Here is a 26,300-nt window from a genome sequence, read left to right as displayed (position 1 = left end):
CCCAACAGAGCACTTTTCTTTACTGAAGCAAAAGTTATTCTGGCAGCAGAGCGACGTTCAGGACTGGCGATCCAACTGGCAGCAAAGAAGTTCTGAGGATGGTGCGTATATACATCACTTTTATGGCCTACATCCGATACCAGCCTATGTCAGACATACTTTGCACCTCACGGTAGTAAAAGACTTTGGTACACTGGCCAATATCAGGTCACCTTGGCAGACAGCTCCCACATGTAAAGAACACTGCAACAGATGAACAGAAGGACATCACGTCTACATTAAGTAAAGTAAGTCACCACAAACCTTAACCACAGGGGAAGGGTACAAATCTGTTAAACTAGGTGGCAAAAAAATGAACATAATCCTAATAGAGAAGGGTACTACAAATAAAATAGAAAAATAAAATCCACAAGAATATAACCAAACTACAAAGATATGGCTAAGATCCAGAATCCAAGCACAGCCAGGAGTATAAATAATGACCAATCCTTACACCTACAACTCCTACAGTAAGAGCCAAAAAGTACACAACAGTAGATGCCCTACTGATCACTGCTGCAGTATTCCTAATATATGGGTTTTTGTTCCACTGTCTGGTTGGGTTACCAAAGCTTTACCCTCCCAAAGGTATATGTCCAACGTATGACCTCAACTCATATGCGTTGGGGTATATATGCAGAAATACATACAAACATCTCCGATAATCTAACCAGCAACCTGAAAACTACTGAGAGGGGAAACTGGTCAGTTAGAAAGGGTGCAGCTCAAAAAAGTAAATTCACCTGAAAGCAATCTACGAGTGAAAGCTTATAACAGAGGGAAAGATAAATATTAAAACAGAGAAAAGGGGGAAGAAGGGATGGAAGGAATACTGCAACAGTGATCAGCAGAACATCTACTGTTATGGTAAATTCTTACACAAATGTACTACATCCTGAATGAAATCACTGTTGCAGTACTCTTAACATATGGGTGATTCTAAGTATTCTGTGCATGTCCAGTCTGCAACTCAAAAAGACCAGGTCCTGAGTGGGCATGATATGAGATTTTTTGAAGTTGACTGTGAACCCTAGGATGGATAAAAGACGTACACTGAAATGTACTTGTTTGAGGAGGAAGTCTATGGAAAGAGATTGAATCAGTATGTCATCCAGGTGGGGAAAAATCTGAATTCCCTGTGTGTAGCTCCAGTGGCGGCTTTCGGCTACACATTTTGCAAAAACTCTTGGATTCTATAGAAAGAACAAAGGGCAAAGCAGTGAACTGAAAATGTGACAAATCGCAGAAAAACCTGAGGAATTTTCTACAAGAGGGTTAAATGAAGATGTAAAATGTAGGCATTTTTAGGTCTAGTGGTACAAGAAAGGCGTAAGGAATAATGAAAGGCAGAAGGATGAGCAGAGTGCATTTTTAAAGCGGTACCTTTACGAAGGTGTTTGGAAGCGAGATCCAGAATGGGTCCTTGGGAGCAGAAAGATTCTGGAGTACAACCCTTTTCCTATGAAGTAGGATGGCACTCCTTCAGTGGTGCCTTGATCTAACAAGTCATGAATGACCAGGTCTAGCAAAGGGAGCTGGTTTAGTGGTGGCTGTGGCAAGCCCTTTAGACAGGGGAATCTTTCTTATAACATGGTATAGACATGGTATAACCTTCTTTGATGACAATCAGAACCCACCTGTCTGTAGTTATTTCCCAGAAAGGAGGGGACAGAGGAAGCCTATTTGAAAAGAGGGGTGGATGGTTTGAGGAGGGGAGAAGTGCAGCTTAAAGGTAGTCGCAGGTTTTTGTTTACAAAGGAAGGCCTCCCGAAAGGCCTGCAAGACCTCAGGAGCCATACCGACCTCTGACAGGGTCCTGGTCACAAGGCAAATGAAAAGGTACTGATGGACCGTCAGTTCTGCAATCTTAGCAGGTGCATCTGATTCAGATATGTAAAGCTGACGGTCATCAAGGGGTCTCGAGTTTCCTCTTTGGTACAAGGGAGACATCAGATGCTGGGGATTCTGCCAGGCATTTTTGATGCTGAGCTTTGAGGAATGTGTTGAAGGAGGAAACCCTTGACCCAAGGGCTTGCAGAACAAACTGACAGTAGTGTTTGTAGTAGTGTCCTGGGCCAAAATGTCCAAGTCCTTGTACAGGATCTACCTACCACACTCACATTTACCCGTCCTAGCAGACATCTAAGAAATAAGTTCTACACGAATGAAAAAAAAATAGAAAAAAAAAGGCTCCTCAATGGAGCACTTCTCTGAAGCACAAAAAAGTGAAACAGCAGTATCTAATGACTCAATGAAGTTCAGTCCAATATATGTATGACCTGCATTTGCGCTGGCAGTGAGACAGTCTGGGGTACTCATGTGTACTTCTGTTTATATAACTTGAAGCATACAAGCAGAGGTCATATCAGAAATACACCCTCAAAATGGTAAAGCTTTGGAACCCCAGCTGATGTCAATGGACCAAAAACCTATATGTTAAGAATACTTCAACGGTGATTTCAGTCAGTCTTGGGGGAGGTCAGTGCTGAAGTAGCAGACAATGGCGGCAAAAAAAGGTGGTCAGTCCAAAAGGAATCAGATAGACCACAAGGCCTCAAGCTGGATAAAAATCAATAGTACAATCCAAATTAAAATAAGAAATACTAATAAAACAAAGTCCAAATAATTACTAGTTCTGCACTTCAGTTTAAGTCCTAGTTTGCCTCCAGACAAAAACGAGGTGCAATAAAACTCCCTTTGCTAAAGGTAGCAACAAAACCCTAGTAAAAGGCACTTAAGGCAAACAAATCTAACAGTTGCAGCACTTGTCTTTGTAAACAACCTTTTCAATATTGCAGTTCCCAGACACCTTTCTGTTTTACTTCATACCTGTGTCAAAGCAGATAAAGTCCCTGCAGCTCATGAACTCAAAAGATACAGAAAGGGGGACCACATTTAAAGGTACCAAACCTTTTCAAACAGTTCTTATTTAACGTCTTTTCTAAGAAAGATTTAATGTTCCTGCCTTTTTTTTAGAAACAAAAGGACCAGTTTCCTTAATTTTGCTCACCAGTCTATAAGACATAATGGACCAATTTTCACAACTTATCTTTTACAGCAACCCTACATGTAGCAGAGGTGATGAGCAGGCACAGGGAGAATGAGTAATGTCAGATAATAAAACTCACACAGGAGAAAGGACAAGATTAGGAACTAGAGGGGTTGCTTATCAATAAGAGACATAAGCAGGAAAGACAACCACAACTAGATGAAAAACAAGACAAAGTGGTGGAAGAGAAACAAGTGGAAGAGGTACATCAAAGGGAGAGAATAAAAAGCCTCTCCCAAAGGCAGACTTAGGCACAAAAACACAGAAAGAAGCAGAAGCAGAGACAAAGTCTGTGAGGCGATGAGAGGATGGTGAAGACAGTTTGGGAGATTCAGATGTGAATTTCTGGACAAACGGGGTATTAAACAAGCTCGATAGAAGCATTTACGAAGGATGGCAGTCTCAAAAAGGCAGAAAGCAGGACTACAGGAGGACTGAAATTGACCACAGGGGGAAAGAAAAAAGGAGCTACAAGAAAGTGGAAGGAATGGACACTGAAAAGCAGGTGACTGCGGACACTGTAGGAAGGATGCATTAAAGATACTTCCCTTGTGAAACACAAACCAGTGATTAAATCAAAACTTTACTAACAATGGGGTAAACTGAACTGATTCCTGTTGCAACGATAGGTAATGTAGTCAAGGGGGCAAAGGGGCAAGCCTCCAAGAAAAGCAATATATTTTTCATAACTGTACTGGTGCACAACAAACTGCAATAAACAAGTTTAATGACCAAGTTTTAAAAATTGCAGCTGTAAAGATTATGGAAAAGGAATGCATGGGTAGAAACAAAGGAAAGGTAAACCAGAACTCAAACAAATGTGAAATAAAGGAACAGTGTTGTGTAAGCACCATATTAAACAGTTGTAAAACTGAAAAAGAAAATGTTGGGACTATTATACAAATGAAGCTGGCGTACCAAACGAGTAAGCAACAGTGGGGTGGGTGAGACCAATGTACAGGAATGCTGTCATATAAAAAGACAGACATCAGTACTAGGCTGACATGCAATGTATTAGTGTGACGGATACTGGAAGGGAACAAAGGAAAGTTTTACAAGGACCATGTCTGGGGCATACCCAAGCAAATGCAACACCCAAAAAGTACAGTTTTGTACCTACCATAAATGTAGATGTTCGAAGATCCACATTGCTGCAGTCCTTACATATGGGTAGTCCGCTGTCCTCGGTCGGCCCGAATACCAAAGTATTAGGCTGACGTCGGTCAAGGCGCTTAAAACTGACATCAGGACATCAGGGTACAAAAGCGCATGACCGACGTCATTTCCTCAGTCTTTTCTTGCCCCAGATGTCAGAAGGCCCTAACAAGAAAGGCCAAAGCCAAAAACCAGCAAAACTAACCAACCACCCGTGCACTAACCATATTTACAATATGTACAACACAAACCACACCACCACCTTCAACAACAGAGGGGAAGGAGGGAGGGTAAACTGGACTGCAGCAATGTGGATCTTCGAACATCTACATTTATGGTAGGTACAAAACTGTACTATGTTCTTCATCTCACATTGCTGCAGTCCTTACATATGGGTAGAATCCCAAAGCAGAGGTAAGGGAGGATGGCAAAACATTAAAGCATTAGGAGCTGCCAAAATGCCCTGTAAAATTGCAGTGGCAAATCCAGCCCTAGATTTGGAGTAAAGTGGAAGGTGGTAATGCTTAGAGAAAGTATGCACTGAACTCCAAGTAGCTGCTTCCAAAATATCTTTAGTAGCCACCCCCCTTAAAAAAGCTGTAGAAGTGGCAGTAGCCCTAGTGGAATGAGGCCTAATCCCAGCTGGAATCTCCTTACCATGATGGGAATAACAGAAAGCAATACAAAACCAATCCACTTAGAAATAGTTTGTTTTGAAACAGGTTTGCCCTGAGAACCCAAAGCAAAAGAAACAAACAACTGCTGAGACTGCCTGAACCCTTTAGTTCTGCTCAAATAATATCGCAACTGTCTGTGTATATCCAAAGTGTGCAAAATCCTTTCCCCTTTATTTTGGGGTTTGCATAAAAAGTAGGCAAATGAATAGTTTGGTTTAAAGCCACACTAGAAACCACTTTAGGCATAAAAGAAGGGTTAGTACGCAAAGACACCCTATCCTTGTGGAAAATTAAGAAAGGCTCAACTGCCATAAGGGCCTGTAATTCAGAAACCCTTCTGCAGAGGTAATGGCCAACAAAAAGCAGTCTTCCATGATAAATATTTCAACTCTGCCGATGCTGCAGGCTCAAAAGGTTGTAGAGTGAGTTTCTCCAACACAAAATTGAGATCCCAAGCAGGAGTAGGAGCTCTACGTGGGGTCTTATATTCTTTGCCCTCTAAGGAATTGCTTAAACAAAGGCTGAGAAAATAATGGTGGGTCACAGTCATAGTGAGCAGAAATTGCTGCAGCATGAACCTTTATAGAGGAGAAGGACAAACCTTTGTCCAATAACTCAGTAAGGTATTGAAGCGCAACACTTAAATTAGGTTTAGAAACATCAAAGTCCTTTGCTGTACTCCAAAATAAAAATCTCCTCCATTTATCTGCGTAAACTTTCCTTGTACTAGGCCTTCTGGCCTCCAAAATAACATTCAAAACTTGTTGTGTAAGCTGAGACCCTCCAGGGTTTAAAACAGAATATGCCAGGCTATCAGATGTAGAGAATGAAGTTTGACATTGAGTAAATGACTGTTCTCCTGAGACAGCAGGTGAGGAATCGAAGGCAAAGGCCATGGAGGCTCCTGTACCAGATTTCTCAGTAATGGGTACCAGTGCTGTCGAGGCCAATCTGGAGCTATTAAAATCATGTTTGGCTTGTCCTGTCTGACCTTCAGCAGTACCTTTGGGAGGAGAGGCAGAGGTGGAAAGGCATACACGTGAAGATTGCTCCAATTGAATGAGAGAGCATCCACTTTCCAAGCTGTGGGATGAAACCTTTTGTGCAAAACTTTGGCAGCTGGTAATTTAGTGGAGAAGCGAACAGATCTATGTCTGGAGTTCCCATAACACTGTCAATCTCTGAAATACATGAGGATCCAATTTCCACTCGTGGGGATCCATAATTTGTCTGCTCAACACATCTGCTAAGGAGTTCTGTGCTCCTGGCAGAAACCTTGCCTGAAGATTTAGCTGTAAACTGAGAGCAGTCTCCCACAAAATCATTGCTTGTCTGCATAGAGGATAAGAATGTTCCCCTTGCTTGTTGATGTACCACATGACAGTTGTGTTGTCTGTTTGAATCAACACCTGCCCTGGAAGAAGTAAATCCTTGAAAGCTATCAATGCAAATTGGACTGCTAACATCTCCTTCAAGTTGATATGTAGATGTTGAAGTCTGGCAGGCCACGTGTCTTGTACCCATTTTCCATTTAGATGAGCTCCCCAAGCTTTGTCTGAGGCATCTGTCGTTAAAATCTGACTCGCCTCTGGCCGGGTCACAGAGAGTCCCTTGTTTAGGTGACATTCCTGAGCCCACCACAAAAATTCCTTTTGAATGCAAGGTATTATCTGAATGACAGTGTCCAAATCTTGGCAGTGCTGTGTCCATACATTCTTGAGATACCACTGTAGCTTCCTCATATGCAGTTTGGCATTGGGAAGTACCAGAATACAAGATGCCATGAACCCCAAGGCTTGAAGGACTGTCCTTGCAGTCAGCCTGGACTGACGAGACAATTGGTGGAAGTAAAGAGAAAGATTCTTTTGTTTGTCCGGGGTCAAAAAGGCCATCTGGGATGCTGTATTCAGTCTCACACCCAGAAAGCACATGTCCTGAGAGGGTACTAGACTGGACTTTATTTCGTTCACAGAATACCCCAGGCATCTTAACACTGCCATCACATACTGTAAATGATGAAGAAGTTCGTCCTTTTCTTGGGCCAGAATCAGGCAATCGTCCAAATAAGGATAGATTTGTATTCCTCTTAGCCTGAAGAAAGCTACCACTGGAGCCAGAACCTTCGTGAACACTCTGGCGCAGTAGATAAGCCAAAGGGCAATGCAGAGAACTGATAATGTGAAGTCCCAGCCCGAAAACGCAGATACTTCCTGCAACTGGGCCTGATAGGAACATGAAGGTAAGCTTCCTTGAGATCCAGAGTCACCATCCAGTGATCTTTGCCCAGCAGAGGTAAAAGCTGTTGTAACGTCAACATTTTGAACTTGGGAATGTCCAGATATGTGTTGAGGATAGATAAATCCAAAATTGGTCTCCACGTGTTTCCTTTCTTTGGTACTAGAAACAGGCGAGAATAAAATCCTAGGCCCACTTCTGGCAGAGGGACCGGTTGTATGGCCCCTATTTGAAGTAGTAGAGAAATTTGTTTGTGAGCCTCTAGTCTTTGTTGAGGAGGAACGTCCGGCATGCCTTTGAAAGGAGGTAAGGTATGGAAATAAAACTTGTAACCCTGGTGTATGATATCCAATACCCATTTGTCTTGGGTAATCAAAATCCAATTTTCCTTGAAGAGTGCTAACCTTCCTCCCAAAGGTGCTGCCAGGCAAGGAGGATCTGGCAGCTGAAAAAGTAGGTCATTGGGCCTGTTTACGAAAGGACTGGCCCCTGCCCTCACCCGAAGATTGTGCAGGTGAACTCCCTGTTCTAGGTCTGAAAGAACTCTGAGCTCTGCCCCTACCACGTCTAGATCTACCCCTAGACTGAGAATCATAAGAAGGATACGTCCACCCCTTAGCAGGCCAATTCCTACTAAACTTCGGAGGCTGAACTTGCAAAAAATCTTTAACAGCCTGCATAGACTTAGCCTTGTCTTCCATTTTCTTCAAGACTGACTCCACAGGTGAACCAAACAACACATCAGACTGCAAAGGAGCATCCAAAATACTTGTTTTAACATGGTCAGATAAATTCTGATCCTTCAGCCAGGCATGCCTGCGAAGAACTGAGCCAGTGGCAGCCACCCTAGACGAGGCCTGCACAGCATCAAAACCACACTGTAATGAATGCTTACCCACCTGTTCAGAGACATGCACCAAATCTTGTAATTCTTTACACTCAATGCCTTCCGCCAGAGCATCCACCTTAGACTTCAATTGAGAAAGAAGAAAGTTTTGATATTTCAACATATGAAACTGGCAATTCAAAGCCCTCATAGCTAAGGTAGAAGATGTATAGACCTTCTTTCCCCATCTATCCAAAGCTCTGGCTTCTTTATCTAGAGGAACCGGATTTTTTACAACAGAGGCCTTGACACCCTTAGGTCCCTGACTAATAGTTTCTGGGTCCGCCCTAGGACTCTTATAAAGATATTTATGAGCCTCAGGCACCCTGTAATACCTATCCGGTTTAACAGGAGCAGGAGGCAGAGAATCAGGATTAAGTGAAGCCTCTGCAAACACATCTTCCACAACATCCAGAACAGGGGGTATAGCCAAGGGCCTATGCTGGGGTAACAGCAAAAATTCCCTAAGCCTTTTCCGAGAATCAGAGAAGTCCTGACCTTCCCACTTAAAATGTTCCCTCATAGAATGAAGTGTCTCTGAAAAAGAAAAATCCTCTGGAGGAGAAGCAGAAGGAGTGGAATCATCTGCATCGGAATCAGAATAAGGAGAGTACTCCTGCAAGTCTTCAGCTGAAGACTCTGAAACATCCGAAGCCTGCTCAAAACTTCCCAACTCTGGCTCCACCCTAGGCCTCTTATCAGGAGGGCAAAGAACCTCTAATCAGAGTAATCAAATCTTCTGCCATTTTAAGCATGTGCTTCTTAGGCACAGACCCTGCTGAACTAGGAGTGACACCAACAGAAGCTAAAACTGGCCTGCCTCTGGGAGAAGCCTTGGAAACAGAAGGAGAAGGCCTAACCACCCTAGGAAGGGAGGGAGTACAGTAACTTGAGAAGCCCCTTCAGCCTGACCTGCCTCCTGAGAGACCACCTCCTGCAAAATCAAAGTCTCCCCCTGAGACTCCAGAGAAATCTCCGTCGGAACCACCGGTTCCACTGAAGCCTCTAAGAACCGGCGTCCGAACGGACGACTCATCTTGCCTGGGTTTAACTGCTTTGTCTTTGCGCTTCTTCGAAGAAGCGGGCGGAGAATCCGTCGGCATATTATAATTGCACCGCTTCCCAAAGACCAGCCTAGCACAATCTAACCTTCGCTTAATAGTGCGTTTATTGAACCTAGCACAAAAGCGACACCCAACAACGTCGTGCTCAGGCCCCAAACAAGGAATACACAAAGAATGATAATCCCTATGCGGTATCTGTTTCCCACAAGAAATACAGTTATTCACTTTTTCTGACATCCGGTAAAACACTGAGGCAAGAAAAAAACAAAATATTCGGGGTACTTAGCCAACTTGGATTCGGTCTGAAACTCCAAATTCGAAAAATTTCAGAACGCCGAACGGCACTTGCAACGCTGCTTCTGCATCGGACCATGCGGCAAAAAAGACTGAGGAAATGACGTCGGTCATGCGCTTTTGTACCCTGACGTCCTGATGTCAGTTTTAAGCACCTTGACCGACGTCAGCCTAATACTTTGGTATTCGGGCCGACCGAGGACAGCGGACTACCCATACGTAAGGACTGCAGCAATGTGAGATGAAGAACATCAGAGATTCAGAGGCTAGGGATGACAATGGAAGGCAAGCTGTGAAAGTACAGTTGTCTAAGCAAACTTACTATAACAGCAGACGTTCAAAATGATAATCTATGCGGTAGCCTAAGCAATAAGAGTTATTTTCTACATAGGGGACAATAATCCAGCCAGCTTGCAAACAGTTGGTCATCTTGAGCTCAGCGAACTTAAAGTCAGGTTAGAGTGCCAACCCCTTCAGAGCTTTAATGGAAACAATGACAGAGGGGAGGCTAAGTCTTGAAAGGTCACTGTTAGGAAAAGAAAAACTACATGTCTACATATTGGCATTAAAAAAAAAAATATTAAGAGTCTTGAGAGAGGGAATGGCTACTGCAGCAATGATGATTCAAACATCTACTGCTATGGCAAGTTTATTAAGACAACTGTAGTATGTTCTTCATATTGATCACTGCTGCAGTAGCCTAAGCTATACAGGTAGATTACCATAGTTTAGAACAACTGGGAGGTGAAGGGGAAGTTTCCAGGAGTCCCTGGAGAACGGTACTAGCAAAGCCTGATCTAGACCTGGAAAAGGAATCAAGCTTATAATGCTTTGCAAAAGTATGCCCAGAGGACCAAGTTGCTGCTTCTACAATCTGATCTTTTCCAAAAAGCCACAGGTGATGCAAAACGGCCTGGTAGAGTAGGCCATGACTCTGCCTGGAATAGTTTTGCTTCTGTGAATACAATAAACGATAATAGTCTTGGACAACCATTTGGAAATAAATCTTCTTTGATACAGGTTGCCCCTTCCATTAAAGTCATAAGAAATTAAATGATCAGAAGTCCTAGTTCTGTCAACACAGTCAATAAATGTGGGGGACGGACAAAGGTCACAAAATAGGGACAGATTTTAATTACTTCTCTTGTAAACTTAGAAAGTTGCTAGAACAACAGATGTGTGTTAACATGCATTTTCTGAAGTATATGAAGTCTGAAAGTCAAATGTATATTATTTAGTGATTTCATTCCTTAGATAATCCCAGTGATTTGAAAGAAAAACTAAATTTTATGAGAAAAAGACCAAACTTATGAGGTAAAAATCTGAACAGCTGAGAAGCATGAAGACAATACCACAGTTGTCTGTGGACATTCAAGGTATGGCGTATACTTCCTCCCTTATTTTTAGAATCAGGAGAGAAAATGGGGAGACTGAAAGACTGGCTTAAAGTAAAATCGCACATCACTTAAGGCATTAAAAGTTTTAGTTCCAAAGAAAGCCATTCCCTGTGAAAAAGGAGATGGGTTGGACTCGTATAAAAGCTTGCAATTCAAGATACTCCTCTGCAGATGTCAGAACAATCATAAAACTGTTTTCTACATTAAGAACCTCAAGTCAGGTAGGTTAGCTGGTTCAAATGGGTTAACTGTTAGTGCCTATAACATAAAATTAATATCCCAAGAGGGACCACTGGTTTTCTTGCAGGGAAACTCTTTCAAAAAACACTGTGACCTGAAAATGCACTGAAAGAGGAAAATCAAGATCATCAATGGGCAGACATGCTGAAACAGCTGATAAACTCTGATGGAGGAGTACGAAAGGACACATGAGAGTAACTCTCACAAATATTGGAAAACCAGTGAACAACTAGCCCTGAATGGGTACTAGTTATGTTGTTGGCACCAAACAGAAATCCTTTTCTACTTGCTAATATATGATTTTCTAGTAGTAGGCTTTCTTGCCTCCATTAGTACATGCTGCACATCCTCAGTTCCTCAGTAAAGAGGTGCCAAATGGAAGCAAGACCCTATCATCCAGTCAACTAAAGTTGATTGGAACAGGGCAAATCAAACATCCCCGATCTTGAGAGATTAAACCCAGTATGTGAAGAAGCTTGTGGTAATTACCCCTGACCTTTTCCAAAAGAAGGGAGAACCACTGTTGCTTGGCCCAGAACCACAATGACTTTGTGGGATTCCTTCTGAATCTTAAGTAGCACCCAGGATAATAGTGACAATGGTGAAAAGCATACAGGGACATTTCAGCCAAAGGAAAAAGGCATTGGTCTTCCAGGCCTTCTTCCATGGAGTCCTGAAGTAAAGTCTTGTCAACTGATTCTTCAGAGCGGAGGAAAATGGGTCTACTTGAGGAAGTCCCCAAAGATGGATAAAACCTTAGAAGTCCCCCAATGTAGTTCCATTTGTGAAGGTCTGCCGTTGTCCAATTCAGCTTGTCTGCAACACAATTTTGCTCAGACAAAAATGGAAAACGCCTGCACAGTAAGATTATGCTGTGAAGCTGTATCACAAACTTACATGGCTAGCCTGCAAAAAGGGGTACGACTTGGCTCCCCCTTGTTTGTTGATGTACATTACAGTGGTATTGTCTTAACAATTTGAAGAGGTCCTGGGGACCAAAGATGATTCCAACAGTTGAATGCCTTTGATCAGGGTAAGCATCTATTGTATATTTATGCACTTGCATCTGTCCTTGGTGCTGCACAAACCTTGTACTTCTATCCCTCATAAAACCACTCCCCAAGCAAAGTCAGAATAGTGTGTGGTGACTGATTTTTTTAACAGGGAGGGAGAAATGAAGACACAGATTTAAGGATACTTGCTGTTGCCACCAAGTGCTTTCTTTTTTGACAAATCAGCACTAGGATTTGAAAACAAAGGATGTTGGTGGTGTAACCACAGAGACTTCAGATACCACAGCAACTTTCATGTGGAGTCTTGGCAGGGATATCATGAGAATTCACAGATGCCATGAGACCCAGCATCCTGAGATATTCTACTGCAGTCACCAAAGTTAGAGTGGAAAACCTTAGAAATAGATCTAGACATAGATCTATTTTTGCCTGTGGATGAAAAACTTCAACTGTGGTGTGTCTGAACACAATCCTGGTGAAGGAGTCAAAAGACTTTTGAATGCTCTTGAGAAGTCCCAAGCTAGTGCGAGACATCTCTCGCCCAAAACAGAGAACTTTTATGCTACACAGATAAGAAAGTTGTCGAAATATGAAAAAATGTGGATAACCTGTATCCCACAATGAGCTATAAATGGAGCTAGACACTTTGTGAACACTCCTGGCATGGTTAATAGTCCAAAATGTAAGACAGAAAACTGAAAATGTGATCCAGACACGCACAAAACCTTAACACCTGAAGTCTCAACAAATAGAGATGCAATGATAAAAAAAAAGTTATGTACTCACCATAAAGTTCCATCTGTGTTGTCCATTTTCATTCTTCCTCAACTGATGGGTTTGACTCTGCCATTGCTAAAGCTCATGGCAACCAAGAACTCTCAAGCTTCTCCCTTACCCACAATGCACCAACCCCAATTACCTCAGATACTGTTTGTTGACTTTATTAGAAAAGGCATATTAGTATTCAGAAATGGAGAAGGCTATATCTGGAGCTTAATATAAAGTCAGATGTGTCCAGTAACCACTCAATCTTCCAGACGTTTTCAATGATGGGGGTTGGTGGGAAGGGAGTTGAAGAAAGAAAACAGACAACACAGATGGAACGTTATGGTGAGTACATAACTTCTTTATCTGATGTTGTCCATTTTCACTCTATCCTCAACTGATGGGGGAAGAGTCCCAGCTACCTAAAAATCCAGGGTGGACTCAAAGAAGGATATTCCTGAGCACCACTGAGCCAAATGATGCTCTACCTCTGTACACTAGATCCAATTTGTAATGAATAACAAAGGTATGGGGAGTAGCCCATGTTGCTGCAGCACCTATATCATTCATGGACATTCTGAAGTGAAACACTGAGGAAGTAGCTATGGATCTAGTTGAATGGGCTCATAACGGTTTTGGTAGAGTAATGTCAAATTTGTTATAAACAAATGAAATGCAGTCGGTCAGCCAACGAGACAGTGACTTTGGCCACTAGTTTTCCCAATTTTACTTCTGCGAATGAAAATCAGACTTTCTGATGTCTTTTATTCTATGTAGGTAGAAACAAAATTTTCTGTGGACATCCAATAAATGTAACATGTATTCACCCCTGTTAGCAAATTTAGGAAAAAATACTGGCAAATCAGTGGACTGACGGATATTGGATTCTGACATCAGCTTAGAAAGAAAGGAATTATTAATCCATAGTGTGAAGAAAGAAACACAAAGGCAACGGACACTCCGTCAGAAAATCCATTCAGTAATGCCAGTGACAGATTTAGGCTTTGGCGCAGCGGGGCACGCCTCCCCCTTTTGCTACATTAACTTAGAAGCAGTGAAAGCATGCACCAAAATTTAGAAAATGAAGCCAAAATATAACAGGAAATTGGTGATACTGAATACCTAATGCTTTCAGTTGTTGATTATTTCCAGTTTGATTACCGGGGAGGGTCCACTGGCCCAGAAAGCCGGTTTTCAGTGGAGGCCCGGGGAGAAAAGCTCCATGAAACAGATAACAGTAAAGATAGCAGTCTAATAAAAATAAGGTACAACTGCAGATACATATCAAATAATATGTGTAAGCAATATTGCCCATAGTGGAAAAATATTGTGCAGATACATTTTAACAAATTCACACAGTTAAAGCCAAAGTCAAAAGCTATTTACAGAGTGTGAGAGATTGTGTGGGAATTCGCCACAGAAGGTTATAGCCAGCTACAAGGTGATTAGGAACTCAGGAGGATACCCTCCCAGAGGCTTTTGTTAAAGAGTTCTAGGTACGGAGAATGCAGTTACATTTCCATTTGGAGGAGAGGTAGGTGTAAAGCTGTGTTTTGAAGTTGTTTGTATTTGACATTGTCCTTAGTGCGGAAGGGAGAGAGTTCCATTTCCTACCAAAGGAGGAGGAGAGGAGACATTGTCCAGCAGGATGTTTAGGTTTGTGGATAGTAATCAACTTTTGGTGTTCAGATCTGAGATTTCTGCTTGGGGTATATGGGGGAAGGATGTTGGTTAGAGCTGGGCATTTGGTTGGATTAAATATTAGTCTATGTGCTGTAGTGAGCTTGAGGAAGTCTAGGTAATTTGTGAATTCTAACCAGTTGAGGGATTGGAGGGTAACGCAGTGATGTACGGAATGTTTGGCTTTGGTGGCGAATTTAGAAATTTTGTTATAACAGCTTTCAAGTTTGGAAGTAATGGAAGAGGATGGGTTAGTTAGTAGTGGGGCACCATACATAAGGGAGGGAAGGAGGTAAGAGAAGGCCAGAGTATGCCTGGTAGAAGTAGAGAGGAAGTGATTGTTCCTGTATAGCATACCTAGTTTTTGGTGGGTTTTCTTTATATTTTGCTGAATATGGATGTCGAACTTGTGGTGTTCGTCTACAGTTACACCGAGTAGTTTGGCAAAGGGAACAACTTCGATCGTAGAGTTGTTTTGGCTAAGGACTTGGAAGGATTTTTTATCAACGGAGAAAGATTTTGAAGGAGTGAATAGTATTATTTTAGATTTAATAGCAGTGAGAGAAAGGCGAGTTTGGCACATCCAGATCTCAGTAGTTGAAAAGGCAGTCTGAGTTTTAGATAGGAGTTCAGGGAGGTTAGAGACAGAGCAGACAAGTGTAGAGTCACCTGCATATTGGATGACTTTGGCATTAGGAATAGCAGAGTGAAAGTTATTGATAAAGACATTAAACAACATTCGTCCAAGGATGAACCTCTGTGGTACTCCGGCAGGAGTGGGTAAGAAAGGTGAGGTACCCATTTTCCATTTCACAGCCTGACATCTGACAGCTTGAGAACCAGGAAAGTGTGTTTTGGGTGAGATTTAGGTTTGATAGATGACTTAGAAAGTGCTTATGGGAAACAGTATCAAATGCTTTAGAGCTCTAGGAGCACTGTGGATACTAAGTTCCCAGAATCCTGGGCTTGATTGACACTAAGAATGAGAGTAGAGCTGTTATGGTGCTATGTCCTGGTCCTGAAGCCATGTTGTTTAGGTGTAAGAAGTTGTTTTTTAGTCAGAAAAGGCAGAAGTTGGAGGTGGATGCATTTTTCTAGAATTTTGGAGATTGGAGAGAGAAGAGCTATAGGGCGGAAGTTTGAAATGTTAGTGTTTTTGCCTCCCTTGTGGAGAGGAAGAATAAAGGCAGAAAGCCAGAGTTTAGGGACACAGGATTCCTTTATAGATCTATTAATCAGGATACTAATTGGGAGAGCTATACCATCGCAGCAGACTTGAGAAAAGAAGAGGGGATGTTGTCAGGTGCATTGGAGCAGGGTTTAAGTTTGGATAGAAGTCTTATTATGTAGTTTGTGGAGACAGGTTTAAGCTCAAACATAGGGGGGAAATCTTTTGGGGACATAGATGAGGTGGAATGTAGGAGAGATGGGTCGTTGTTGGGAAAAGTTTTTGTTAGGTCGGATATTGTCTCTATAAAGAAAGAGTTGAACAGTGACGCTAATTCGAGGTCAGATTTACTTGGGTCTGGTCATGGGTTATTTTTGGAGCCTGGGTTGAGGAGTGAGTTTATGGAGTTCCAAAAAAGCCTAGGGTTTTGGGGATGGTTGGACTGGAGCTTAGTGTAGTAGGATTTTTTGTCTTTGAAGATTTATTTTTTTGCAAAGTTACGGAGCTGTGTATATTGGAGAAGGGTTTCGGGAAGTTTATTATTTTGGTAAAGCTTCCAGGATTTGTCTCTCTGATGCATAATTTGCTTTGTTTCGCCAAGGGGCAGTTATAGTTTTTTTTCTTTTTTTCCTTGGAGCTAGGGAATTTAGAGCGTCTAGGAAAGTAGAATTAAAGTGGTCTATGGCTTTATTGAGTGGAAGGGTTTTTAGAATGTTCCAATTCATTTGAGATAGTTGGAGAAGGTTTTGGGGTCAAATTTACTAAGGTTGTGGGTCTGAATATATTGATGTTGGTGTGGATGGGAGGTGGTTGCACGGTAAATTAATGCGGGGAGGTGGTCACTAATGGAGTCGGGGATGGTGCCAGAGTTAGCAATTTTATTTGAATGGGTGACTAAGATCCAATCAAGAGTGGATCCTGGGGGATTTGTTTTATTGGGTCTGGTGACGGAGTACAGTTAAAGAGGTTAATGGACAGGGAGGGCATGGGACTGTTTATTCCAATCGATGTTTACATCACCTAGTATGTAAGTTTCAAGTTTAATTTCAGCCGAGGCCCATTGGAGTATGTCTTCAAGGGTTGAGATGTTATTTTCAGGTGAGATATAAAGGGCAATGATGCAGAGGCTTTTGTGATTTTTAATAGACTGACTGTTATATCGCTAAACAACCGTCATTATTATGTGTAATACAGACTTTATTTTTATTTTATTTTATTTTACATTTGTTGACTGGGCTAGTCTGGCTGGATACATGTCCATTTTCAGCAGAGGCCCGAGGAGAAAAGCTCCACTAATAAACTAAGTGACTAACAAATAACAACTATAAAAAGCATGCAGGCAACTAAGGGAACAATTAATATATAGAATAGTAATGCAAAGGCAATTTAAACAAGAAATAAACAGCAGTACGGAATCATTATAACTTAAATATTTACTATAGAAAGACTGCTAAAAAAAAAGAATGAAGAAGGGAGAAAAATAGGAACAGGTGGAGAGTTTGTAAAAATTTAGACATATTAGCCAATTAGTAGCAGACATGTTGTGTTGAGTACTACTTTTAGGATAGAGATTTGCACACAGGAAGTCTGGAACTAGGTTAGATACATGGAGAAAAGACAGGTTACAGAGATAGTGGTGAGTAACATAAAAAGAGGTAGATTAGGAGTAATAAACAGGCTGGTGGGTTGCTAGGTCTACTTCTCTGGAGGGATAGAAGTAGTGAAATAGGGTAGGTAGAAGAGCAATGAAGGGTGCGGGAGAGAGGGATTGTTTCTTGAGCTCAGTCAGGATTAGAGCAGGGGCATATAGCCAGTGAGATTGCAAATATTTCCTTATTTGTTTTTTGAAAAGGTGAGATGAGCCTAAAGTGGTTAGTTTTTTGGGAAGTTTATTCCCGTGTGATCCAACAGTATTGGCAAATAAGGAGTCACCTGCTTTATTGTAGGATTTGAGAGTAGCTACTAGAAGTTTGTTGGCTGAGCGAAGGGAAGTAAGATTTTTGTATGGGGCGATAAGGTTATTAAGTATGGGTGTATTAGAGGGGTAATGGAGAATTTTATAAGTGATGACTAATTGCTGTAGGAGAATTTGATTCTGTAGTTCTAGCCAGTTAAGGTTTTTGAGATTATGACAATGGTGAGTTCGATATGGGGAACCTGTGGCAAACCTGGCAATACTATGGTAGGCTGTGGCTAGTTTCTGAAGGTTAGCTTTTGAAATGTTAATAAATGAGGGGGAGGCATACAATAGTGTAGAGTGGAGATGAGTTTGGGCTAGAGACACTCAGGTAGCTGCAGTAAGAAAGGGCTTGGTCCCTTGGTATTTGGTTCTGCCCCTTTTACCAGCGGCTTTGGTGTGTTTGGTTATTAGCTATGAGATTGAAAAAGTCTTTTTGGAACTTTCAGTTTAAACATTCAGCCGCATGGTGGTGTGAAAATTGGAGACTGCTAATGAAATTATACTTTTTGCTGTCTGCTTTGTTATACACAAATTGTACTGTTGAACACACATTTTTTTTTTTTACGTATGGAAGAGGATTATAGTGTTCATTATAATTCTTACCATCATATCTTGTGTTTGCCTGCATTTACTGCTTTGTCAGACTTGCGTGTGTGTGCACCCCTCGTTGCAGTACGTGTTCTCCATACCTCTCAACCTCTGAGTGCAAGAAAGCTGGACAAAGCTCAAAACTAGAGACATTTTAAATACTGCGGCTGTTACTCTAGCAGCTTTCTAAGTTTACAAGGTTTGTTTTAACTTACATTTTCTAGAGGATTCAAAGTCTGAAACTGAAACGTATGCCATTATTTAGTGACTTCAATCCTTAGATCATCCCAGTGATTTATTAGAAAACCACAGATTTTATGAGGAACAGATTAAAATAAGAGTTGAAAACCTGGACATTTGAGAGGTATGGTCTCCATTTAATGGTGTTATCTTAGTGAATGATTCGTTTCAAAACGAGATTTTTTTTTAATGCACACCATACCTCTCAACCTCTTCCAGCAAGTAATAGTGTGTGTGGGGGGGTAACAAAGGCCCAGAAATAAGGACACTTTTTAAATATTGCTCTTACAGCCTTAGAAAGTTCATAGAATTACAGGTTTTGCATTAGCATGAATTTTCTTAAGGATATGAAGTTAGAAACTCAAAAGTCTGCCGTTATTTTCTCCTTTAGTCCTCAATGAGCAGCCAGTGATTTGCCAGAAAGCCACAGATTTTATGAGAAACACACCAAAAATATGAGGCATAAATTTGGACACTTGAGAGGTATGATGTACACATTCCTTTTACTATGTACACACTCCAATAGTAATATATTTGAAATGCTTTTCTTGTTTCTTCTTGTAAATACTCCATGTACCACATTATCATCTATATGGCAGATTTCCAGATAAATGTATGGAAAACATAAGTCCAAGGGAAATTATATAAAGTTTGACAAGGAAGCTTTGCAGCTTTTTAATAATTCAGGAGTGTGTTCTTCTAGGAGCAAACTAAAACAATATGTGCAAATATAACCTGTGAAGATGAGCAATAGGCCTGTGCATAGGATGTGTCCAGTTTTCTTGGCTAAGCAATTGCAGCCAGAGGACTTCTATTATTTGGAGTGTTAGCACATTTAATCAGTTTACAGTTATTACATTATGCACCCTTGACTTGGATGACTCTCCGCTAGTGCCAGTTGCCTTTCCTACCTCCATGCATCAGTTTATAGCTAATTTATTTATTCATTTATCATTTATACACTTCTGGTAGGAAGAAAGTGCTCCCCACATCAGTTATAATAGAATAAAATCAAAGTGGTGCTGTCTGAACATCTACATATACATGAATGGAACAACAAAATACATGGGTTGAATTGTGTTAACCCATTTTTAATCTACACAGCATATTGCAACAAAAAAGTAAATGGTAGCCTTCTTAATAGCTGGGGGAGGGGGGGGCTACCAGTTATGTTTGACTTGGAGAGAAGTGGTAAATTATTCTAGGAAGGGCTACCAGCTACGTCTAACTTGAAGAGCAGTGATAAGTCATTCATTCATACCTCTCAGCTGTCCTAAATTTTGCAGAATTTTCTTGATTTTTGCCCTGCCCCTGACAACATTTTTGGTTTTCAGGTAAATTAGAGGATTACAGGAGTCAATAATTCCAGAATGCCAGACATTAGAGAATCATACATTCAGCAGTTCATAGAAAATGTAATTCTATGCAGAATTGGTGTTCTTTTAACCTTTTTAAGTAAATTACAGTGATATTTAAAAAAAAAAAAAACATACCCTTAATTTTTAACCTCTGTTTCCTCCCCCCTATTATTATTGCCTTTGATCAGAATTCTTGAGCAAAGTTGAGAGTTATTATTCACTGATTAAGCTGTATCCATATCTGTGCTGTATTCTTCAGTAAGTGTAGAAATGCTAAAGTTGTAACAAGGGTTTTGTTACCTGCAGCAAAGTTACTGCATTTAAGAGATGGCGATTACACTACTGCATTTTTTTCTTAACATTTCAGTTTGCTTGGGTGATCCACTGCAACCTCATATTTAGCAATCCCTGGCAGAGATATTGTAGGGGAGAAGTGTAACTTTAGGTACCGCTCTCAAGTGTCTAATGAACTTTACTGTCAACATGACTTTTGACAAACATGCTGTTACTATGTTTCTTTAGTATTCATTTTAAAATGGTTATTGCTTTAAATACTATGTGGAGGAAATATGTTTTCCTTTAGACATGATTTTTTTTACTGTAGTGTCATTCCATTGTGAATTTTCAGATTTTTTTTTTTTAACAGCTGTCAGAGTTTTATTTTCCCAGAAGTTCAAAGTTGGTGTCATTACCAACTAACTGCAAAATAAATAAGGCACATATTTTCATAAAATCACTGGCTTAAGGAATGGGAAATCAGATGTGTATGCTTACAGAAATGTTTGAGTGATTCTCAAGTTTTGAATTGTTTTCAGAATTTTCCACTGCTATTTTCAATCATTTGCTTTGCTAATATGATGTGTAGCATTTCAGGAACTTCCAACAGTTTTTTTTTAACATCTTGTGACATAGGCAAATTTACATTTAATCAAATTGATTAACAAGTTTACATTTACAAACATCATACTTCACATATATTGCTATATATCATATACCCTAAACATTACATAAATCATTCAGTTCCTGCCTTTTCTTTTTTTTTAGACAAGAAACCTATTTAATAAACCACCACTTAATGATGTAGTCAATCATACATCTATATAAATGAAAAACCACACCAGCACAATCCTACTTGCAAGTTTTTGGCAGCCACCATAATTGGACTCGGCAAGGCCTTACCAAGTTTAGGCAGTTTCGATTCTGTATCACAGCTCAGGAAAATCAGCTTCCCCTCATCATACCAATCTGCCTTCCCAGCATCTCAGACAGTACAGCCGGCAGGGAGTCATTCATGTCTGCAAACTCATTGCAGTCCCAGAAAATATGTTCCCAATTACCTCTTTCTTCCACTTCACACCTCCAACATTTGCTGTCTGAGGAAAAATTCTCTTGAGTCTACTTGGGGTATAAAAATATTGATGTAAACATTTCCAAGCAAAAATCCTAAATCTTTTAGATTTTGTTGCATATCTGGGAGACATACATATATCCTCCCATTGTTTCTTTGTGAATTGCTTATCCAGTCTCTTCCCAATCCTTTCTAACCTCTTCTGATGGATTCTTATAGTTATCATGCAATATTTTATATGTTCTATTAATTATTCTTTTTAATGGCAGCCTCTGTTCCAGATTCTACTAAAAACTCTACCAGTGCTTGTCTTTTGTTTAGGACACCCTGTTTCTTTCTCTTTGCCTATACTCTAATATTGATCCTTGATATGGAAGGCGATCTCTAACCTGCAGTGCAAATTCTTGGCATTTTCCCATGCTATTACCTTTTCCTAGTTATTTGCTCCCAATACATTGGTTCCTTTGCCAGTTTTCTCCAATAAATTCCAGCCACCCTCTTGCCTATTCTCTACATCCCTAGTTGCAGTCATCCCTATCGGCATAACCTCCTTTCTGGTCTTGGCTAAGTTCTTAGAATACTTTCCTCTACTTTATGAATATAGCATTCTGTGTGATTGTTGTTCTCCTTAAAGGTCTGCATCCAAAATACCAGTCTCTCTCTCTTTTTTGAGCTTCCACCCATTTCATCATCATCCACTTTGAATTACAGGTTTCTCCTTGTGCTATGTATAGCAGTCTTAACTGTGTAGCTCTGAAATACCCCTTTAAATCGGGTAATCCCAACCTGCCTTGTTCTATTGGAAGAATCATTTTATTCCATTTAACTCTTGCCATCATCCCCTTCCAAATAAAATCCTTCATCTCTCTGCTAATTGCTATCCACAACTTCTCTCCTCTGGTTGATAAAAATATGCCTGGCCTGCATATACGACTAAAGGGACTAAACACCAGTGTGCCACCCAACAACAGCACCTAAAGCAAGACAATGTACCCAACACTTTAGTCATAGGTGACTCTATAGTCAGGCACACTGATGTCCCACTCACCAGGCTGAACAAGGAGAAAATTAGTCAGCTGTCTGGTGGGTGCCAGGATCCGCCACATAACACATGCACTCAAGTCACTCCACAAGTACAAATATGACTCTGTCATTGTCCATGCTGGAGTGAATGACTTGAGACGTACCTCCCTGGACTACATGAAGAGAGACATGGAAGAGCTCTTGGATCATGTAACCCAGGCAGGTATGACCCTAGCCCTGAGTAGCATCCCGCCTTCGCCCAGAATTATATCACAGTATAAGGACAAAATGATTGACTTCAACAATTGGCTAAGCTTCTGGTGTCATTCAAAGGGGATCCAGCATTTGTCTGCCTGGGAAGACATGATCGACAAACCACGATGCTTTGCCAGAGATGGTCAGCACCTGTCACCCCTGGGATTCAGGTTACTGGCTAAAGCTCTTACCACCCCTATAGTGCCTTTTTAGGCAAGGTTCAAAGGATAAAACCACCACGGTAACAGATACAAGTATGCAAAATTTGAAGGTAATGCTACTCAAAGCTAGAAGTCTAAACCTCAAAATGCACTCTCTCGAGGCACTCCTAAAAATGGAGAACATAAGTATCTGTGCAGTGACTGAGACCTGGTTCAAGGCTCCAGAGAGCACCCCTGCAATACCAGGCTACAATTCTTATCACACTTTTCGGCCACAAAACCAAGACCGAAACACTAAAGGTGGAGGAGTGACCATATTCACCAAGGATATTCACACCTCTCCAGGCTAGTTGCCCAACACAATGCATTTGAAATTCTCCAGGTGCAACACTAGGTAAGACTGCAATCCAAATTTTAGCTTGCTACAGATCCCCCACCATACCCCAAGATTCTCACGACACCTTCCTAAACATACTGGAAAATATTAAGATACAACCTAACACCCTAATACTGGGTGATTTCAACTACACTGCCATTAATTGGGAAAACTACTCGGGTACCAACTCCTTTTCCCAACGGTTCTTGGAATTCATAAATTCCAATGCCCTGGATCAACTAATCCATTGTCCCAACAGGGGCTCCAATATCCTAGACCTGGTCATTACCAACATGGGAGATAGATGCTCCACACCAGTGGTCACCCCCTCATTGGTCAGGTCCCATCGTCCACATCCCCCCCCCCCCAGTAACGAAACCTTCTTAAAAAACTTCTCCAAAGCCAACTTCATGCTACTGAAGTCAGAAGTGACTTCACAACACCCACGCAGACGGAATCTGGAAGTTCGACTGCAGAATCCTACACTAAGGCACTGTACGAGCACATCCACTCATGCATGAACCGTGCCATCCCAAATAGAACCAAGATGCTTTTCTCAAAAAAAAAAGAAGCCAATCTGGTGGTCCCCTGCTATAAACAAACTATACAACAGAAGGAAGAAACTGTTGCAGAAGAGAGGAAAATCCCAGGATGCAAAAAACTCCCTCACCAGCCTCAGTAAGAAGCGGAGATCCCTCATAAAATCCTCAAAAGCTAGTTACGAAAATAAAATTGCCAAAGATTCCAAAGACAACCACAAGGCATTCTATAGTTATGTCAAGAATCTAAATGGCAATGCTCAGATCTGCTCTGAGCTACAACAGAATGGCATTAAATATACTGATCCCAAGGATATTGCCAATATCCTGGCAGATCGATTTACTGCCAACTTCACCCCCCCTCTCACCCCCTAAAGGGCCCATCTCAATACCAAAAGATTGCCAAATTCCGATAATCACAGCCACACAGGTAGAAACAGCCCTCTCCAAAGTTAAGAATACAGCATCCATGGGACCAGATGACATCCCAAGGCTGTGTACTACATGAACTACAAAATGAACTGGCACCCCACCTAAGTGTCATGTTTAATCATAGCCTCAACCTCAGGCTTCGTGCCCACTGAGTGGTGCACAGCTACAGTTATCCCGCTCCACAAGGGAGGATCTGCCTTGGATCCCAGGAACTACCATCCCATCAGTCTGACAAGCCTGATCTGCAAGGGCATGGAACGCACTATCATGGAACTTATAAGCAACGACATTGGCAATCTTCAAACACTGGACCCCACCCAGTTTGGGTTTGTGAAGGGCCGATCTTGTCTCCTGAATCTGACTGACTTCTTCGAATCGGTCTCCAGAGCTGTGGACGAGGGTAAGGCGGTCCACATGTCCTATCTGGACCTCGCCAAGGCCTTCGACACCATCCCCCACTCTGGAATCATAGATAAACTTACTAAGCTGGGCATAAATCCCTATGTCATTTGATGGGTTGCCAACTGGCTTACTGACAGAACCCAGACTGAAAGTAGCCGACTCCAAATCCAGCTCCAGACAAGTGACAAGTGGAGTACCTCAGGGTTCAGTCCTGGGACCACTCTTGTTTGGCATCTACTTCTCTGAAGTACAGGCCAACACTAAGGGACTCTGGCTAACAAAGTTTGCAGATGACTGCAAACTGGGAGCCATTATTGAATCCCCAAATGATGTGGATATTCTACAAAAGGGACTTACAGAAAAAGATGCCTGGTGCCAGAGCCATGGGCTCAAGCTTAATGCCAAGAAATGTATAGTTATCCCCTTTGGAAAAAAACATGTACCCATGAACTACCACATAGGTGGCAGGACACTAAACATTGAAAGTGTGATGAGAGACTTAGGGACACAAGTGGACAGTGGTCTCACTTTCGATAACCACATCACCACAACAGTCAGGAAATCCTTCTATGTGGCACACCTCATCACTAAGGGCTTTTCATTCAGAAAAAAAGAGGTAATTGTCCCACTGTACTCATCCCTCATTAATTTGGCATGTACCTCACAAGACATCTGCAACAGCTGGAAAGGCCACAGAAATACCTCACTAAAAGAATCACAGGCCTAAAGCAGATGCCATATGCTGACAGTCTAAAAAAAACTCCAGCTATACTCTGTGGCATATAGTCTACTCAGAGGCGATCTCTGCTTAACATACAAGGTCATGTCAAACCATGAGCTGTTGGACATGCTCCACTTAAAGAAATCCCAATCCCTCAGAGCCACACGCTCCAGGGATCTAAACCTTATCATCACAATGAACAAAACATGCTGGAGGGATAGGTTCCTGACCCAGAGACTCCCCATACTCTGGAATAGACTGCCCATACATGTCAAGCAGAGCGCCTCATTGGCCCTCTTCAAAAGGAACCTTGATGATTGGATGGAAGATGGGAAATTCACCCCGGGGATCTTGTCAGTCACCCTGCTAGACAGGGGCCCAGAGAAGTAAATATTGTGGGAAGAAATTTCCAGGGAATTGTTATGGCTAGGCTTGTATAGGCCTTAGGGCCGACAGCCTAGTACCAACCTATGAACCTATGCATCTTACTATCCATATCACAGAGCTTTGACTTTCTCAGTTTTTATATTTTGTTATTCTCTTCAAACATATCCTTCGCTGCCAAACCAGACTCTTATCCATACTCCTAAATGCTTAACTATTACTCCTAAATGCTTAACTTTATCATGTCCCCTTAAGTGTGGATATTGCTGAACCAATTCTAGTTATGGGCACTTAATTTACTGTTATTGCCTTTGTTTTAGTTTAATTAATTTTGTATCCTGAAAAGATGCAAAACCCTCTCAAAATGCTGCACAACACTATAATGTCCCTTTCTGGTTTTGTTAGATATAAAATAATATCACCTGAAAATAGAGGCGGCTTTTCTTGACAAACCATGCGAATTACCATCCTTTAATTTCTGAGTCCTTTATTTTCTTTGTCAGTGATTCTAAATATAATGCAAATAAAGGGGAAAGAGGTCACCCCTGCAGTGTTCTTCTCTTCAAGCAGAAATTATCAGAGATGACCCCACCCACTTTAATATTCACCTCCAATCCCTCATATATACTTCTAATCAACCTAAATGCAAATGATTCCATTGCCCTGCTCAAAGTCCCAGCATACTCTGTGGAATGCTTTCTCTGCAGAAAGACTCACCAACAACAGTGGTATTTTGTTGCATTCTGCTTCCCACTGGATCATCAATGTTCTGTTAATGTCAAATGTTTGCCTCCCCTCCACAAAACCACATCAATCCATATCTATCAATTCTGGCATCATTTTTGCCATTC

The 26,300-nt window shown here is 41.4% G+C and overlaps 1 protein-coding gene across 2 annotated transcripts in view; it reads right to left on the bottom strand.

The window, feature by feature from the left end:
- STAG2 (stromal antigen 2) overlaps nt 1-26,300 on the bottom strand; it is a 3,222,550-nt gene that overhangs the window by 762,332 nt on the left and 2,433,918 nt on the right. The window lies entirely within an intron of this gene.

This window comes from Protopterus annectens, chromosome 15.part0, assembly GCF_019279795.1.
Source record: "Protopterus annectens isolate FY-2018-M chromosome 15.part0, PAN1.0, whole genome shotgun sequence".
NCBI lineage: Eukaryota > Metazoa > Chordata > Ceratodontiformes > Protopteridae > Protopterus > Protopterus annectens.
Note: the sequence above shows the minus strand (reverse complement) of the source record. Positions and strands in the feature narration are given on the sequence as shown.